The sequence below is a fragment of the Rhinolophus sinicus genome, linkage group LG04, assembly GCF_036562045.2.
Source record: "Rhinolophus sinicus isolate RSC01 linkage group LG04, ASM3656204v1, whole genome shotgun sequence".
Lineage (NCBI taxonomy): Eukaryota > Metazoa > Chordata > Mammalia > Chiroptera > Rhinolophidae > Rhinolophus > Rhinolophus sinicus.
In genome coordinates, this window is record NC_133754.1 from 159,726,740 (window position 1) to 159,745,162 (window position 18,423).

An 18,423-nucleotide genomic window follows, 5' to 3' on the forward strand; every position below is an offset into this window, starting at 1 on the left:
AACCCTACCTCATACCATATTCAAAAGTCAATTTCAGGTAGACTGAAAGCCTAATTGTGAAAGACTAATGTAGGAAGATAACAGAGGAAAATACTTTTATAATCCAGGAGTAGGAAAGATGTCTTTAAACAGGACACACAAAGTGCTAATAATAAAGGAAGAGATTGACAGACTTCACCATATGAAAATGAACACCTGTTCCTCAAAGCCATCATGAAGGTGAAAAGGCAAAGCAGAGTGGAGGAATACATTCTTATATAGGGGGAAATATATTGATTATACTCAATAAACAAAAGACTATCCAGAAGCAAAATGGACAATACATTTGAACAAACACTTCACAAAAGAGAAAAATCCAACCAGTCAACAAACATGAACCGTACACAACACATTAAGACAGAGGGAAATGAAAATTCAAACCTCAGGGAGATACCATGACTCCTGTACCAGAAAAGCAAAAATGCTTCCATTTTTGTTAATTCCAAGTGTTGAAGATGCGTGCATTTCTGCAGGAAGAGACTGGTAAAGAACGTTCACAGCAGCTCTATTTGTAATAGCTAAAACCTGGAAACAACCTAAATGTCCATTAATAGTAGAATTGATTTTTAAAAACTGTGGTATATTCATACAATGGAAAGCTCTACAGCAATGAGAGGAAACTACAATCACATGAAAACTACACGGATTCATCTCACTACAGAAAGTTGAGCAAATGAAGACAAATGAAGGAAAGGGAGCACAGAAGTGATGACCGTTAGACTCAAGAAAGTGCTCATCCGTAGTTGTGACTGGAAAGTTACAAGTCAGCTTCTGGGTTACTGGCGATGTTTCTTGACTGAGTGGTGGTTGCAAAAGGTGTTCTCGAGATAGAGATTCTCAAACCTTCACACCTTTGTTGTATGCACTTTTCTGAACAAGTGTTAAAAATAAAAAATCTAAAATGTTAAATCATGGATTTATTTTTAAACATATGGCACCTACCCCTTGAAAAGAGCATTCTCTTACAGATGTGAGAGTTTTGTAATGTAGGAATACATTTTCATGGAAAACCAAGATTTAAAAAAACGAGTTCATATTTCTCCTTAGTAATCTATACAAAAGGATTAAAAAGAGCTGCTGTTATCCGTCCCTACCAGAAACTTTCCCGTAGGAAGACCTTACCTTCTGTTCGTACAAATTCCTTTCTATGAGCTATTTTTAAACTTAAAAAACTTAAAGTTTGGGTTTAAGTGGTTTGTTCTGGAAAACATACTCGCCTTTTAAGAAAGTAGGATCTTTTTTTGTTGTGTTTTTTTGTAAAAATCGTTATTTTGGACATTCCATTCTCTCAGTATAGAGACAATGCATTCGACTCTGTTGAAACTACGTGTTCACAAAATGATCGTTATTAAAGCCGACTCATACCACACCTCGCAGGGCTGCTGGCTAGTTGGAGAGGTCCTTGTTTCAATCAAAGCAGGTAAAGGTGCAGCAGCTGCTTGATTGGCTTTGCACCATCCAAGGAACTGCAGTTCCTCACATCCTACCCCCAGCAGGAATGAATATCCGCCCACCTTCCCAGATAACTCTACCATCGCTTAAACTCCTCCTGGTACAGTTAGGGAACCCGAGACTCAGATTGGAGTGACCTGCACCTACTTGTAGGTGGAGCCAAGCTTCGGCGAGGCCCAGCCCCTGCCCCGCGCTGCCCACCGCGGGTGTCTCTCCGCGACCAGGGACTGTACGCTGCGCCTCGGCGCCCCCGAGTGGAGGGAGAGGTAAGGAGGGAGAGGGCGAGGGCTGGGCGGGGCGCGGTGACAGCGCGGAGCCGGCCCCGCCCCTGGCTCCCACCCCCGGAGCCCACAGCGCCCGCCCGCCTGCGGCCGCACCGGAGCTCATCCAGCCCCGCGCTCCGCTCGCCCGCTCGCCCGCGCGCTGCCCACTGCTCGTCGCCCGCGCCGGTCTGCCGGCCGCCTGCGCTCGCCCGGCCGCCGCCTGCGCCCGCGCCAACCCCAGCGGCTCTACCGTCTGGTAAGCCCCCCACCCGGCCAGGGGTCTCCCTCGCACTCGCGGGGCTCCCTGCCCCCGCGCCGGGGCCCCAGCCATATCTGGGCAAAATATTCAGCTGTCGCCGCCGCCGCCAAGAGGGACTGAGCGTGGCTTCCTCTATAAATAGCTGCCGCCTCGGGTTGCCTCCAGGGCTGGGAAGCCGGGTCTAGGGGTCCGGTGTCTGGCGCTCGCGTCCGCACCGCTCGGCGCGCATGGTCCTGGCTAGGGCACCCTCCTCTCAGGACCTCAGCACCGCGTCTGTAAACAGGAGAAGGACCTGGGGGCCGTCGAAGAGCAGCGCGGGGTCCGGGGTCCTCCCCGACTAGACTCCAGCGTGGCGGGGCTCCGCGCCCCGGGCGCTCAGTTAGGTACAGGTGCCCGCCGGAGCCCCGCACCGAAGCGCGGCCGCCCCTCCGGCTGCCCAGAATTTGGGGGTGGGAGTGGAGATGTACGTGCTCGGGTGGACGTGGAACTGGGGTGCGGGCTGCGCGTTTGTGGCAGGAAAAGTTTCCCAAACTGCGGGAGATAACGAGGTTTCAAGTACCACGATACGCGCGGTGGATCGGAAAGGAGCCTGAGGCAGGAGCTCCTTGGCTGCCAGCCTTGGTGCAAAGCCCCCTCTGTGCTGTGGGACTCAGTGTCTCCATTGGTAGGGGCGGGATTTGGTTCCCGCGACGCAGCTAGGAGTCAGAGCCGTGAGACTGTAGTAGGGTGCGCGCTTGAAGGCTGGCGCTCCCCCCACCTGTTCACCGGCTCCGGGCCTGAGACGCCAGGGCACAGTCGTGCACGTCCGGAGGGGTTGCGGAAACCCGACACTTTGTCAGTTCTCTGACTCGTCGTGTTTTGGGACCTCCTAGAACCCTCGGAATAGCCCGGGCCATCCGCCCCCTGGGAAGCGCGCCCCACGTTAATTATGGGCAGCTCTCCCGGGTAGCAACCACCATCTTCGCAAAGCACTGCCAGTGACTCAAACAGCTTTAGACCCAAACAGCTGGGCAGGGCCAGAGGCCCCAGCCCAGCCACTCGCTGGCCTCAGTTTCCCTGTCCATAGGATGCCTATGGTGCGGCCTCGGAGCCGAACAGGCACACACCCCCGTCACCATCGCTTCTGCTCTTACTGACCCTGCCTTGGCTTCCACTGTCGCCTTCTCAGACTCTTGAAGATGACCTAGCCCAAGCTTTTTCATGGCTGAATCACAGAACCAGATCCTATCCCGGGTTCCAGGCCCTTACAGGGAGCACTCCCAAAATCTCCATCTCTCACCCAGTGATGACAGCCATTTTGTTCTCTGGGAAGGGCCACAGAGCCCCCCTGTTCAAGGTCAAACGCTGCTGGATGTGCCAGGAGGTCTGCAGCCTCCACCAGCCTTTTTCTTCTCTTTCCTGACCTTTTCTGCTGCTGAGGCAGGTCTTGGGGATCTGTGAGCATCCCACCAATGCTCCCTCTTCTTTGATCTGCTGCTTCCAGGACTTTCCCTTGCTCAAACAATAGCACCCTCATCCCGAAGTCTCATTTTTGTTTCTACTTTACTTTCTAGTATATATTTTCTCTGACAACATCTCAAAGCTTCACAGAATTGAAGGGAAATGGAGACAAATAGGTTCTCATCAGCTCGAGCCACATTAACAGGCAGAGAATGAAAGCAAGGAACACCGCTATTTATTTTGGTGTGTTGGTTCCCTTTAAGGAGCCAGTCTTGCAAACCCATGTTTTAGAAGGTCTTGGCCCTTGGGTTCTTCCTAGTTTAAGTGGAAAGTCAGTGTCCTCTAAAAATAACCTCCGCCCACCTTATCAGTGTCTCACACCTTCTCCCTCCTCCAGGGTAGGGCTGCTTCCTGCTCAGCAAAAACACGAAAAACGGGGTAGGGAGTGGCGGCCGAGTAACACAAGGTGGACTTGTGGAGAAGTATGAACCTCTGCCGCTCACTTAGAGTGACCTTGAGCAATAAAGGGGTGGGCAGGATGGTGTCAAGTGGATCTGGAATCAAAAGGGCTTGGAGTTTCCTGGAAGACTTTCTAGCATAAGAAACGTGAAGTGCCAGGATGAAATCTGGGGGAGCTGACTCTGTGAAGAGGAGGGAAAGAGTGGGAGAAAGTGGCTCCCCAAGAGTCAGGCCAGGAGAGAGGTTCGCAGTGCTAGTTGCTGTGCAGCAGGACTGGCAGGGAGTCATGGGGGAGTTTGGCTGGGGCATGGCAGAGGGTTCAAAACGGGATCTGCTACTGCCTTCCTGGGCTTAGTGAGCCCACCTGTCCACCTGAGCCTCAGTTTCCTTCTCTGTACAATGGGATAATAACAGCACCCATTTCCCAGGGGTTGCTGTGGGGATTAAGGGTGATGATACAGAGAAAGCCCTCAGCCCAGGGCTTGGTACCTGCAATGGTATTATTAGTGTTCATGAGGGGAAGAGTCAGAAGCTAGTGCGAGCTGAACAAGTGGAGACAGCCTACAACGCTTTCTAAAAGCTTGGATGAGAAATGAAGGGAGAGGGAAAATAGTAGGAGCTGGAGACAGGGCAGAGAGGGGAGGCAGGTGCTTCTGGGCTGAGGAGTGTGAGAAGAGGCAGAGAAGGACCAGGAGAAAGGAACAGGTGAAAAGAGAATTGAAGAGCTGTGCAAGTGGGAGGATCAAGGGGCTTCCTTAATGACCTGCTGAATGTCACAGGCTCTAGAATCACATTCCTCTAGAATCAGGCTGAGCAAAGAAAGGGTAAAATGAAGCCCTTCTGGCTCACATCCTGTGTCTCCTTGGCAGACTTGAGTATCTGCAAAGTAGGGTGATGATGGGCCATGAAGGGTAGTTTGACTGCCCAGGGGCCTCGTGACCTTGGCTTGCTTATTTTTGAAATGACATCATCTATCAATGACTCCTGCTGAGCCTAGTCATAATGGCCTTTTCCAGTCAATGTTTTGTCTTTTCAGTCTTGCTAATGGACCAGCCAGGCTGCCAACATTTCTAAAGAGGCCAGTTCACTTTTTGCTTAAAGCCAGAACACCAAATAGATCAATTATTTGGCTGGTAGGAGCCATTATCCTTATAAAGCCACAGACCTGTTTCTACAGAAAAAGAACACGGATCAGGTAGCATAATTCTAGAATCATTTCCTCTCTTTTGTTTGGTTTTGTAGAATCCTCCTTTGGTTAATCACGATTTTTGTTCTTAATGATAATGAAAGAATGAGATCATTTGAAGTCAACCTAGGACATGTCTGGGAGGGTTTCTTTGAAGTTAGGAGGTGCTGGGTCCTTGTCTGATCTGAAAAACTAAACAAGCTCAAGTATTTCTTTTGTTTCTGTTTTTCTTATATCTTTTTGGGGTGTTTTTTTCCTCAGAGAAAAACAGATTTGTGAAAGAGCTACACATTACTGTGCATGAGGAGGAAAGTGGGAAGGAGAGGGAGGCAAGTCCGGCACACGTGTCCCTGTCTCCGTTCTTCTTCTCAAGGCTACCACTCACCCCAGGGTCATTTCTGGAGACGATTCTGGTGGCTGAGGAGTTGTATCCCCTGGGGTATTCACTCTCCATGTCCGCGAGAACTGAGAGAAGCAGAAATGCTTCTTAGTCTCACTCAGCGCCCTTCAGGGACGCATCTCTTCCCATCCTTAAGTGTTGGTGCCACTCTCAACCCTATTCTCTTTTCACCCCCACACCCTCCAACAATCTCATTCACTCCCCTGGTTCTACCCACCCTCTATAAACTCACGACTCAAATCCATGTGTCTAGCCTGGACTGCTCTCTTCCTGCCAATTGGGCAAAGCCAACAAAGCATTTTAAAGGCACTTGACAACCAACGGGTCCAGACTTGGGCTCATCACCCAGTCCTCCCCCACTATCCATTCGGTTAACAGTAACACCACCAGCCAGGCACCGAGCCGGAAACCTCCTTTCCCTCACCGCCCTATCCATTTGGTCGAGTCCTGCCAATTCTACCTTCCTCAGTATCTCTTCTGTTCATTCCTATCCCCACAATCACTACCCCAATCCATTACTTTGCCATCTCTCCCCGAGCTGTTGTCAGAGCCTTTTTAAAGTCTTTCTGCCTCAAGTCTTTTCTTCTTCTATGTTGCTGTTAAAAGCTCTTTGTGAAATGTAGCTATGGACTGTGTTATTCCGCTCCCTTCAGGGATGCCCCATTTCCTACCAGATTCCTTAGCATCGAACACCAGGACCATCTATGACCTGGCCCCAAGCTATTTCTCCAAAACCATCTCTTGGCATTCCCACACATTCTCCTTGCCTTGTGGTCACGGTGCATACGCACCTTCATGCCTCTCTACCTTGCCCCTGCTGTTCCTCTGCCTGGAATGCTGTTCTCTCGCTGCTCAATATAGCGAACTTGTTGCATCCTTTAAAGCAAAGTTCCTCATCGCCTCACCTGTGCTCCCACAGCCCCCTGAATGGAGCTCAGGGAACCACCATAGTGTGTTATAAATGTAGTCATCCACTCACATCCTTATCTCTGACTAGACTGATAGCTCCTTCCGAAAAGAGTTATGGCTCATTGATTTCTGATCAGAGCTCAGCATAGTGCAAGCACTTTATGTTTTAATAAACGACTGACTGATGAATGAATCGGAGAGCAAGCACATGAAAGCCCTGTGATAACCTAACAATCACACATCACCGACCAGCATCTCCATGTTTTCCCATCCCACTAAATCATCAACTCCATCAGAGCAGAAGCCACCCCCATTCTGCTCCCCAATGACTCTGCAGCCCCTGTCAAACCCATCACAATAAATAGAACAAATCCATGATCTCATTTGAAACTCTCAGTCATCCTGTAAGGAAAAGGGCAGGTCTTATTACCCGCTTTTTGTAGCTAGGACAGTAAACCCCAATAGGAATTGTTCCGGGTCATCCAGTTGGGGTGTGTATTCCAGAAAAAACAAATTGCTCTCCAGGGTTTGGTAAACTTGAGAAATGAGAGTCCTTATGTTCTGTAGTAATGCTTCATTAACATTTCAATCACTCGGGATCCTGTTAAAGATGGAAATTCTGGTTCAGTAGGCATGGGAGGGGCCTGAGATTCTGAATTTCTAATAAGCTCCATGTTTCTAGTAAGTTCTAATAAGCTTATTAAATACTAAGTTTAATAATTCCTAATAAGCTCTAATAAACACCTCATAATATGATGCTCACCCTGCATACACAGACAACCACGCTTTGAGCACCAAGATGAACTCTAGTTATCTCAAGAGTTTTCCCTTGGCCATTGTATTAAGACAGGTTTCTATTAAAATCTACACATAAATTCATTTAAGCCGACTCAAAAGCAGGATCTCTTTCTGTTTTTGAGGTGTGTTTTTTTTTAATGAAGCATGTGTGGGCATGCAGAGCATGATGGGGCATGTAGCGGAGGTGCACAGAACAAGGTGGGGCACATGGGAAAGGTGGGAATGGGGCTGGGACTAGCGATGGGGCACGTGATTGGTGGGAGGGGCATGATGTGGGCCACATGGTGGGTCACACTGGAGAGGACAAGGCCCCAGCCACGACTTGGGCACATCTCTGGAACGGTCAGGCCTTGTAGCAGTGGGTTATTTCTACCTTCTTCCGCTTTCCCTCCTTCTTTGCGTTCTGCAGAAACTTAGGCCCAGACAGGGCTTTAAGTCAAACTGCCCAGTTCCTGGCCAGCTAGAACCTCCTCTGAGCTCCAGAACTCGAGGCTCCTGTGTCCAATTGCCTTTTTCGCTGCATACTGCCTACAAATCTGTGTGCACAGAATGAGTGTCTGGCCCGTGCTGGCATGGGCACCCAGATTTCCCCTCAAAACCACTCGGAAGACAAGGGGAGGGGAGCCCTGAAGGAAGACTTCCTCCATGCAAACCTAGGAAGATTTAAAAAGTCAGATTGGATGCCAGCATTGTATGCATTTGTTTATGGTTTTTATACTGCATTCCACTTACACCATTAAAAGGGTTTCAGGTGGCTTAAAATAAACCTGCACAGGCAACATAACTGGTAAGACTAGAAATTTGAAAAGGACAGGGCAGAAAACCTGAAAATTAGGGTCATAGGACTCTGAGACTCTCATGAGAAGTAAAGAAACTCTAGAAAAGTGAGAATGTCCATACACCCAACAATTTGCTTATCATTTCAGTGTGTGTGTGGATCCCCCTGAAGGCGATCAGAAGCCCAGGGTAAGAATACCCAACACAGAATAAGGAGAGGAAATTATGCCACTGACCTGGCTGAAGATGGCAACTGTATTTGGACACTCAAATCAGCTCTGAGATGTGTTATGGCAGCCTGGGGGAAATGGAGGACATGTCATGTCTGATACAAAAGAACACGCATTTTTCAGGAAAGAGAAATGTTTTCTTGTCCCTAACTCTCTTTGTATATTGTCATGATGGAACTCTAGATTGGAAGGCAGCTTAGCACAGTAATTAAAAATGTGGACTCTAGAGCCCACGTCCCTGGGTTCAAATCTAAGGTCTGCAGTTACTGGTTGTGTAAACTCAGGTGATTTATAACTCCCCATGCCTCAGTTTCCCCATCTATAAAGCAAGGCTACTGTGGGGACTAAGTTATTATATGTAAAATGCTTAAGGCAGTACCTGGGAGGTGGCTAGCATTATATAAATGTGGGCTGTTATGGGAAGGCAGCATGGAGTGTGACATGTGTACAGCCCTATTGCCTGCCTGTATTGGAACCTGGCTCTACTACTTACTGGCTTTGTGACCGTGGTCAGTGTCCTGGGTTAAGTAGTGTCCCCACCCCCAGAGTCATGTCCACCCAGAATCTCAGAATGTGACCTAATTTGCACACAGGGTCTTTGCTGATGTAATTAGTTACGTTGAAGTCCTACTGGATTAGGGTGGGCCCCACATCCAATGACTGGTGTCCTTATAAGAAGAGGAGAGGACACAGGCAGAGAAGAAGGCCACGTGACAACAGAGGCAGAGATTGGACAGATGCTGGTACAAGCCAAGGAGTGCCAAGGATTGTCGGCGTCACCAGAGACCCGGGAAGGCATAGAACAGATTCTCCCTTAGAGCCTGCAAAGGAACCAACCCTTCTGACATCTTGATTTCTGATTCCTGGCCTTCTGAATGGCTACAGAAAATTCATGTTGTTTCAAGCCATCTAGCTTGTGGTAATTTGTTATGGTAGCCCTAGGAAGCTAAGACAGTCTGATTAGTGCACTTTGGTTTTTTCCTCTGTAAAATGGGAATAAAAAGTACCTCCCTCACAGAGTTAATTAAGATTACATGAAATAATCCATGTAAAGTGCTATCACTATGCCTGTTGTGCAGTATGGAAGGTCTGTGTTTTTGTGCTGGTTATTGTGGGGTGCAGTGACACACGGGGCGGGCAATAATAACCTGTTAATAGTAGTCTGTTGTATGTCTACACTAGAATTTACCCAGTGCCCTACTGATAACTTTTATGTGGTTTCCAGTATTTTTGCTAATTGAGGTAATAGCCAGGTAATCTGTATATCCATCGTCGTACAGTTCAGTGAGTAAGCTGGTAGGATAAGTTCCTGGAAATGGAATTGCCGAGTCAAAGGGTGTGTGCATTTGGGCAGATACGGCTTAACTTGCCTTGACAGAGGGTGTACCAATGGCGGCTTCTCCTCTTTCTGAGAATGCTTGTCTCCTGCACAGCTTGTGAACTCTGGGAAGGCTCAGACGTTTCCGTCTTTGTCAGTCTGATAGAACTGATGTCTCATCTCTCAATTGACTTTTCTGTAATTAATGGGCTTCATTATCTATTCATAGGTTTATTAGCCACTTGGATTCTTATGGGAATTGCCTGCTCCTTTCCTCTTCCTAAATTTGCACTGGGATGTTCTCTCTCTATATATATTTTTTGTAAGAACTCTTTGTCTATTAGACAAATTAGCCCTTTGTTCAATGTGCAGCAAATATCTTTCCCGTTTTGCCATTTACCTTTTGGCATCACTCATGCTAATTTTATACTGGTTTTTCAGAAAATACAAAACTGTGCTTCATAAAGCTTCATCTTACGTTAACACCTGCTGTGAGGTAAGGGGACGAAGTCTGTGTTTGCAAAATGGAGAAAGAGAATAGGAGCGAGTTCCCCAAGCTTTTCTACAAGCAGCTTGCTGCCAGTGGTTTTCACTTACGGCTGTCAAAGCCAGTAACGAATGCTAGGCGTTCATTCATTCATTTATTCAACGAACCTGCCTGTAGCACCCGAGAGGTGACTCAGACACCACGATGACCTCAAGCGATGCAAAATGAAAACACACACTGGCCTTTCTCATTTAAACCATCTGACAACTCTGATGGACATGCGGACCTTCCAGGCCCCGGTGCCCTGGGACGGAGCTCGTAGCAACTGCACAGAGCGATGGAGTCACACACTGGGTTTAGTTTCTCTGCTTTTTCAGAAGGTACTTTCCCATATGACTAAGAGAATGAGATCAGCCAGAGAAAATCAATGTAAACAGGCCAGAAAGCAGCCTTTGAAAGATAGCTAGCTGGTCTCTGAGTGCCTGTCCTGCCCACTCAGTGGCCCCAAACCTCTTCTTCGTGATAGAAGCAGGCCTTCCGTCTCATCTTGTCACCTCATCTTGTCACCTCCCCAACAGCCACATACCCACTGTATTTTTCCATTTATATGATGTTCAGGAGCAGTCAAAGCTCATCTGTGGTTTGAGAAGTCAGAATAGTAGTTGCCCTGGGGGGATGGGCTGGGAGGGGGTATAAGGAAGCTGGAAATGTCACCTCATCTTCGTCTGAGTGGTGTTTACATAGGTGTGTGCATACGGGAAAATTCAGTGAACTGTACTCTTACTCCTGCACTTGACTGTATGTAACCAAATTCCTTATTTAAAAAGAAAAAAGACTGGCCCTCCAGTGAAAGAGTGGGAGCCCAGCGCTGAGCTGCAGCATGAAGCCGAGCAAGACTGTCATCCCCTGGCTTCGGTCGCTGTGCTATTATTAATGCAGCTGGGATCACACCATAACTTTTGGGGACAACGCCTCACGCTGTTGACTTACGATGGGGGGACAGTCACTTGAGAACTGCTACATCTTTCTCATGCTTAGCGTGTCCCCCCAGCTAGTGCTCATGGGCTTGGCTTGTTGGGCTGCAGCATCGTGGGGCTGAAGAAGGGGGGATGCAACTCAGCAATGCGAACCACATCTTCCTTTATCTCATCCCCTCTTTGCAGCACCCCTTGAGAGGTACCTGCTATGCCCTCACTTAAGTGAATCCATGAATCTCAGAGACCCTTAGGGGCAGGACCAAGGCTGCCCAGCCAGTTAAAGCCAGGGCAGGGCCGTTACCACGCTGTGTGCGACTCCAGTCCAAGCTTTCACTTTTCACCAGGCTGACCCGACAGGAGGCTCATCCGTAAAACAGGGCTGATGGCCCAGCTTGCACCCTCTCTGAGGGTGGTGGGTGAAGACATGATGTATGTGATACCAGCTCGGGGATTTTGGTGTGTGTCTTATCCTCCCAACTTAACTGTAAGCTTTCTGAGGGCCAGGGATTCTTTTATTCATTTCTGTCTCTCCCACAAAGGCCCACCATGCCCTGCACAATGTGGGGCCTCAATAAATATTCACTCAATGAATTAGGTTGTGGAAATTGAGATCCAGAGAGGTACAGCACCTTGCTCAAGGTCACACAGCAAGTCCTCAACCAAAGTCAGGACTTGTAACCAGGTCCCCTGACTTCTATCCCAGTGCTCCTTCTGCCATTGCCCAGTGTCCCCAGCTTCCTATAGACCCCGGGGACTGGAGATTCCAATGGGTTGGAAGATACTAGAGAAGAAAAGGACCATCTCGGATGAGACAAGGCTGAGCCTGGCCCTGGGGCCTTCAGGGTGTGTGTCTTGGGAAGAGACTGGGAATGGGCGGTAGGCTATGCAGTTGCACAAAGCCCTGCTCTCAGAAGGACCCTGTGCTTCATTGAATGTTCTGCAGACACTTTCTGGAAATTCTTCATTTTATCTTTGGGTTTATATGTTTAAGTGAAGCCCCATGGACAATGGAACACGTCCCAGGGCTTGAAGCCTCAGCTCACACGCGGTCCCACACCCTGCTGCCGCTGTGCTTCCTGAGGATGGGTTATAAGACTCTGGCTGCCTCGCGTCCTGGCTCCCCCAGGTCCCGCTAGCCTCCCCATCCTACCCCTGCCCCGCTATCACTGGGGCTCCCTGCTTTCCCCCCATACATTCAGCTGGCAACTCAGCAGGCCAAACCTCTGCTCCAGCCCTGTTCCAGGCACCTAGTATCCTGCACAGAGGTTGCAATAGCCTTGGGATCACCCTGCTCTGTGTGCTAGGGTAGTGGCCCATGGGAAGGAGAGATGCCTGGCTTCAGTTCCCTGCCCCCCCTCACCCCCCACCAGGGCAGGGCGTCTGCCCTGCATCTGGCAGGGGAGGGAAACTGGCTGCCAGCTAACTTGGTGTGTATGCTCTGAGTCGAAGCAAACGGACACCTGTGTAAATGGCAACTCTAATAATAAATTAAATATAAACTCCATGACAGATCCAGAGAGAGATCATGAGAGAAAGGAAAACCTTTGTGTCTGAGTACCTTGAACGGCACTTTGGTCCTGTCATTGAACAAAGAACCCCACGGTCTTATTCTGCACTGGACCCAGCCAATTCCACAGGCGGGCCTGCCGGGGAGAGTCAGCAGGGGAGGGGCACAGCTCAGGCCTCACACGGGCTCCCTGGGGAAGCGGGAAGGCAGGGCATTGGGACCTAGATGGCTGGGAGACCTTCACCCTCTTGGTCCAGCCCTATCCCTCTCCCTGTCTTTCTGGGTCCCATCACAGGTGACAACGCACCCCAAGTCACACTCACTTCTTGCCGTGCAGGTGACATGAAACTGCAGGCATGAAAGTGGTGGTTGTTTTGTAAGCTGCAAACGTCTCTGCACACTGGAGTGGTTGTTGGTATAATTATTGCGTCACATTTTATGAGCCTGTTCTGAAACAAACATTGAGGAAGGTATGTGCCCCCAAACTTCGTGACCCACGTGTCTGCCCCTTCTGCACCTCATCACCCTCCCCAGTGGAGGGCCGGTTGGCTTTCTTCCCTTTCTTTGGCCTGGGATAGAATTTGTCCACCCGGCTCCTGGGGGTCTGTCCCAGGGGCTGTCTCCCGACGGACCTGCAGTCATGGCACCTTGACTCGGAGCCAGGTCAGGGCTGTGCACTGAGGTGTGGAGCTGGGAAGGTGATTGCCGCCTTCACCCACCCAGCCTGGGGGCCGAGAGGTGTGGGAGCCACAGTCTCCTCTGCTGGGCGGGGAAGCACCGTTTGCACAGGGCTGCACACAAGAGTGGGAGACAGGCCACCATTCACCAATAAGGAAATTGGGGGCTTATGTGGAGGGGCACTGCTCTGAGGACTTAGTGCGACTTCAGGCTGCGTGGAGGCGGGTGCCTCAGGCTGAAAGAACTGCTTGAGCACAGCCCAGAGGACTAAAATTTCTGGGGTGCTCAGGGACAAGTGGTCTGGGGAGTTTGCTCTCTGTCTGTCATAATGGAGGCTGTTGGCGGTGGCTTTCAGCTCATGAATTGATTTTCACAAAGATCGTTTGCAGGTTGAGTTGAGTGTGGACAGGAAGGCAAGAGAACTGAGGCAGGGATACCGTTTGGGAGGCTGTTTTGATAACATAGCTTTTAAAAAAGGTAAGCATCCTGAAATGGGGAGAAGGGACAGATGCAAAGGATGTCAAAGAGAGAGGATTCTATGAGGTTGGCGCAAAAGTACTTGCGGTTTTTGCAACTATTTTTAACCTTTTAAACCGCAATTACTTTTACACCAACCTAATAGTCCCAAGAGTGTATGATTCCACTTAGATGAGGCACCTAGAGTCGTCAAATTCAGAGACAGGAAGTAGAATGGTGGTTGTCAGGGGCAGTGACGAGGAGAGGATGGAGAGTTAGTGCTTCATGGGGACAGAGTTTCAGTTTGGGAAGATGAAAAATTTATGGAGATGGATGGTGGTGATGGTTGCACAACCATGTGAATATACTTAGTGCTACAGACTTAAAATGGCAAATTTTATATTATGTATATTTTATCATAATTATAAAAACGAACGAGAGAGAGACAGAGAGAGAGAGAGAGAAAGAGAGAGAGAGAGAGGAAGGACCGGCATGCAGACCAGCCAGAGGAGGGGGAGTGGAAGGGAAGAGTTCAGGCTGACCCCAGGTGGGGAGGTGGTGGTGGTGGGGAGGTGGACCGTGCTCAGGGCTGGGCACGTTGAGCCTGAAGGACTCCAGGAGAAGTGCCCAGCAAGGAGCCTGAGCTGGAGAGACCATCGGAGAGTCATCAGCTTATCTCTGGGAACAGACCCCACATGGGAGATAAGAAGCCCCAGGGGAAGTGTGAGAGTGGGAAGAGGGCAGAGCCCAGGGGAACAGATGGGCCAAGAAGGACGCATCAGCATCAGACTGAGAAGGAGGGGACGGAAAGGAAGGAGGGAAGCCGGGAGTGTTTGAGCTCTCGCTCTTGTTTGTCTGCAAGGAACCAAGGAGTCATTCACAGCACCTGAGTGAAATGAGGGGAGCGTGAGGAGAGGAGTGGGCCTCCTAAATTGTGGGGGGACGGGGCCTCATGGGGATCCAACATGAGCCATAGTAATCCTGCCCGCGGGAGCAGGGACTGGGCACTTCCGGGGACGTGATGCTCTCCAGCTCTCTCTCAGTCCCGAGAGTCACCATCCCATGAGGACCCCGCCTGCCCTGCACGTCTCTTACCTCATGTTCTCAGCCTCCCATGCTCATCATAGTCACCTCTCTTCACCCCCAGCTTCTGCTGCCACCTGCCCCATTCTTATGTCCCAGTTCAATGCTGTTGTTGGGTCCAACTGTATCCCCCCCCAAAAGACGTTCCTGTAAATGTGACCTTATTTGGGAATAGGGTCTTTGCAGATGACCAAGCTCAGATATTGTCGTGAGGGTAGGTCTTAATCCAGTATGACTGGTGTCTTTATGTAGAGGGGACGTTCGGACATAGACATGTACAGAACTGGGAGACCGCCAGCTTATGCCTAGGAATGCCTGAGGCTACCAGAGCGAGGAGAGAGGCATGAAAGGGATTCTCCCTTAGAGCCCTCAGAAGGAACCAACCCCGCCGACACCTAGATTTGGACCTCCAGCCTCCAGAACTAACAGACAAATTTCTGCTGTTTAAGCCACCTGGTTTGGTACTTTGTGAGGGCAGCCCCATGAAACTAATACAAATGCCAATAAATAAAGGAACTCATATTCACCCAACGTATCCTTTCTTCTTGTCCCAGGCTACCTCATAGGTCACTGACTGAGCCAGGTACCCACTCTGTCCAATGGGCTGAGGAGAGGTCACATGATATAAAGCATGGCTGCCTCCATGAGGTGCCCCTTGAGGGAGGGCAGGGGAGAGACAGCTCTCTCAGAAGGAACAGGGGACGTCGCAGGCACTCTTGTGTCCCTGAAGCCAAGGGAAGAGAGAGGTGCAGGCTTCAGTGAAGAGGGATCATGGTAGAAATGTCTTTAGCCAAGTGTCTTCCAAAAGAGAAGGACAAAGAAAGGAGATGGGGTATGAAGAATCAACTCTGTAAATCAACCTTTCTTCGCCCATCGTTAAGACGGTCATTGTGGCTGAAATAAGAAAATGGTATAACTAGAAAATATTCATTCGAACTTGTGACTCAGCTCCTCCTGACCTCCGGGAAGTACAGTCCATAAATCAAGATGCCACTCCAGCACCTCCTCCCCAAGTGTTCCCCTAGGGGAGGATGCTGGAGAGGCCATTAGCAGAAGTGACGGGACCCACTTTGCCGAGAGATTTAAAAGCCCATTTGGTACTCCAGGAGCTTGCCTGTCTTAGAGCTTTTACTTCTGAAACTTCCTAATGGATGGCCTTAGCCCTTGACCCACTAATTTTTACTGTCCAACCCGCCTAGTTTTATTTCCTGGCACAGCTTGTAAATTCTGTGTGGTTTTGTTTTTTTCATATTTAGCAGTGGCTTAAGGCTTCCACAATTGAGAAGCAGGGTGGCCAGATGTGCTGTTAGTGTAATATACACACCAGCTTTGGAAGACTTAAGTTTTTGAATGTGGTTTAAATTTATTGAGCTGCCCTTTCATTTTTCTCACTAGCTCTTTCTCAGACCCAGCTTAGAAAGCAGATAAGAGAGGCGCTGTTTTGCTTTGGACAGGCCATGTTGGGGGCCCTGGCAGCTTCACCCCACCCCCTTCCTCTCTGTCTCTCCCCTCTTGGGCTGCAAGTCCTCCCAGACCTGGTCTGAGCTTTCCACTTTAAAGATGGGAAAACAGAGGATTTGAGAAGAGAAGGGACTTGCCCAAAGTCCCAAGGATGCTAGACCCAAACCCGAACGTGCTCATTCCCTACTAGCACATTCACCAGGCGGAGGGTTAGGCACCGAGACATAAAGGCAAAAAGAGACAGGTCCCTACCTGAGGGAAATTAGGGTCTGCTGTGGCATATGGGGGAGCAGGGTTGGGAAGAGGTGGCAACTCCAGCCCCAGCGTCATTATAATGGCTCCCACTTGTTGAGTCTGTGTTGACCACACAATAGCCCCAAGCTTTATACCTTATTTGCTTGTTGCCAATTAATCCTCACAACACCCTAGGAGGTGAGTACTGTTACCCTCTCACTATATGGATAAAGAAACCCAGTCCAGTGATTTTCAACTTTTTATTTTTAGCAGCTGAATCCTTTCTTCAAGAGCTATCTTATGTGGAACCCCAAATAAATCAGGGGTGAGCCCCTTTGCTTAGCCTCTCCTCCTTAACCCCCGCAGGGACCCTAGAAGGGCTTGCTCAGAGCCTGAGCTTTTTCCTGGGCACAGTTTAAAGACCACCCATGTGATCCAATGCTTGGATGTCTCCAAGAGGGGTAGGTTTCATGCAGAATTTCCCAGTCCATTCATGTTCATTTTACAGATGAGCAAACAGAGGCCTAGAGAAGGAGAGGAACTCCTCGAGTGTCCTCTGGGAAGTTACTGTGAGAACTCCTATTCCAACCAAAGTCTTACGAATCTCTCAGGCCTATGTCCATCCATGACACCTCTTTTATTAGGAAACGAAGACCTTTTATCAACAGCTATAAAATACCATGTCTTCCAAGCTATATTTTAAGGCCGAGCTTGCCGTGGGCTCACACGGGTTTCACCTCTCTCCCACACTGTCTCTTTCCCACCTCTAGTTTCCACACGTCACCGACCACAGGAGAGTCTTGCTTTAGAGAAACCACCCCTGGGAGCCAAGTAGATGAGTGTGGCGTGAAGCTGACAGCTTCAGCGTTTACCTTAGGAGCTCTCCGTTCCTCTCAGCTTATTTAATGTAATGCTTCATCACTTTGTAATATTCACAGGACACTTGACATTAGAAAGGGCATTTTAAATTTTCTGAAATAGGACTTTTGAAATTCAACAGCACCTTGGAGTGTGTTAGTGGATTGTTAACCTCCTCGTAAGCCCTAAGAGGAAGACTGATCCTCAGGAGATTCCATGATTGTACCCCTCAGCGTGACCTCTCTGGAGATGGCCTGCCACTGAGATCTGTCCCTCGTCAGGGGCCCTGTAGTTGTTACCTACTTCTCTCCTTCCACTCCTTCCCAGTTCCTGTTTCCTAAGCTGGCTTTGATATCGATTCCTCTCTCCCCTATTCTCTCTTCCTGGCTCATCCCTTCTCCAGGGTCCGTGCACAGCTTTTTCTACTGCTTTTGATCTAGTGCAAATCATCTAGGACATGAGGCTGCTGGAAAAGACCACAGGCATGGGAAGCTGCCAGGGCCCCCAACTTGTCCTAGCTGCTATTGTCCCTAAGTCCCTTCTTGTGTGAGTCTGAGTGGCTCCCTCTTGTGACCCAGAGGTGAGTTGAAAGCTCCTTTCCGAACTTTGGTTCATGAGATTCCAATTCCAGTAGTTGCTCAGAGACATGGTTTCATGGTCAAAAGGACTGGGAAATGCTGCTTGTAACCTACCCCTCTTGGATACATCCAGTGTGTGGAAGCGTACCAAAAATTTTGAGACGTCCTACCGCTCAGAGTCCTGTGGAACTTCATGTAACCCAAAACCTGTTTGAGCAACAAAAATATGTTTTGCAGCCCACCTAAATGATGCTAGGTCAGAGGTGTCTCTGGGAATTGATTCTGGAAGCCTCCAACCCCTTCGCTAGGATTTCTTTCAGACCCAGGCTGGAGACCATCGATCCTCTCCTGGCTCTTCTCAGGAAAAGACAAATTAGGTTATTCTCTGAGAGCCTTCGGGAAGGTTTTTTTCATCTATACCAGAACATTGTCAGCTGCTTTTGCTTTCTTTGGAAGTAAATAGAAATGAATCAAGGGTGGGGGGCATTTATGGTCTGCACATTGCATTCTTGGGGTCTGGTCAAAGGAAGACGTCAGGCCAAACGGAGCCATTCTTAGAGAAAAGGATGGCACT

At 49.3% G+C, this 18,423-nt stretch overlaps 1 protein-coding gene across 3 annotated transcripts in view; it reads left to right on the forward strand.

The window, feature by feature from the left end:
- The first annotated feature begins 1,700 nt into the window (after positions 1 to 1,700).
- The window catches only part of TMOD1 (tropomodulin 1), a 79,130-nt gene continuing 62,407 nt past the window's right edge, over positions 1,701 to 18,423 (forward strand). Inside the window, exon 1 of one of the 3 annotated variants that reach the window (XM_019729186.2) lies at positions 1,701 to 1,757. The gene's annotated coding sequence lies outside the window, so the exon portion shown is untranslated. Of the gene's footprint in view, positions 1,758 to 1,837; positions 2,011 to 18,423 lie in introns of those variants that run through there. The other 2 variants (XM_019729185.2, XM_074330749.1) reach the window with 2 other exon arrangements.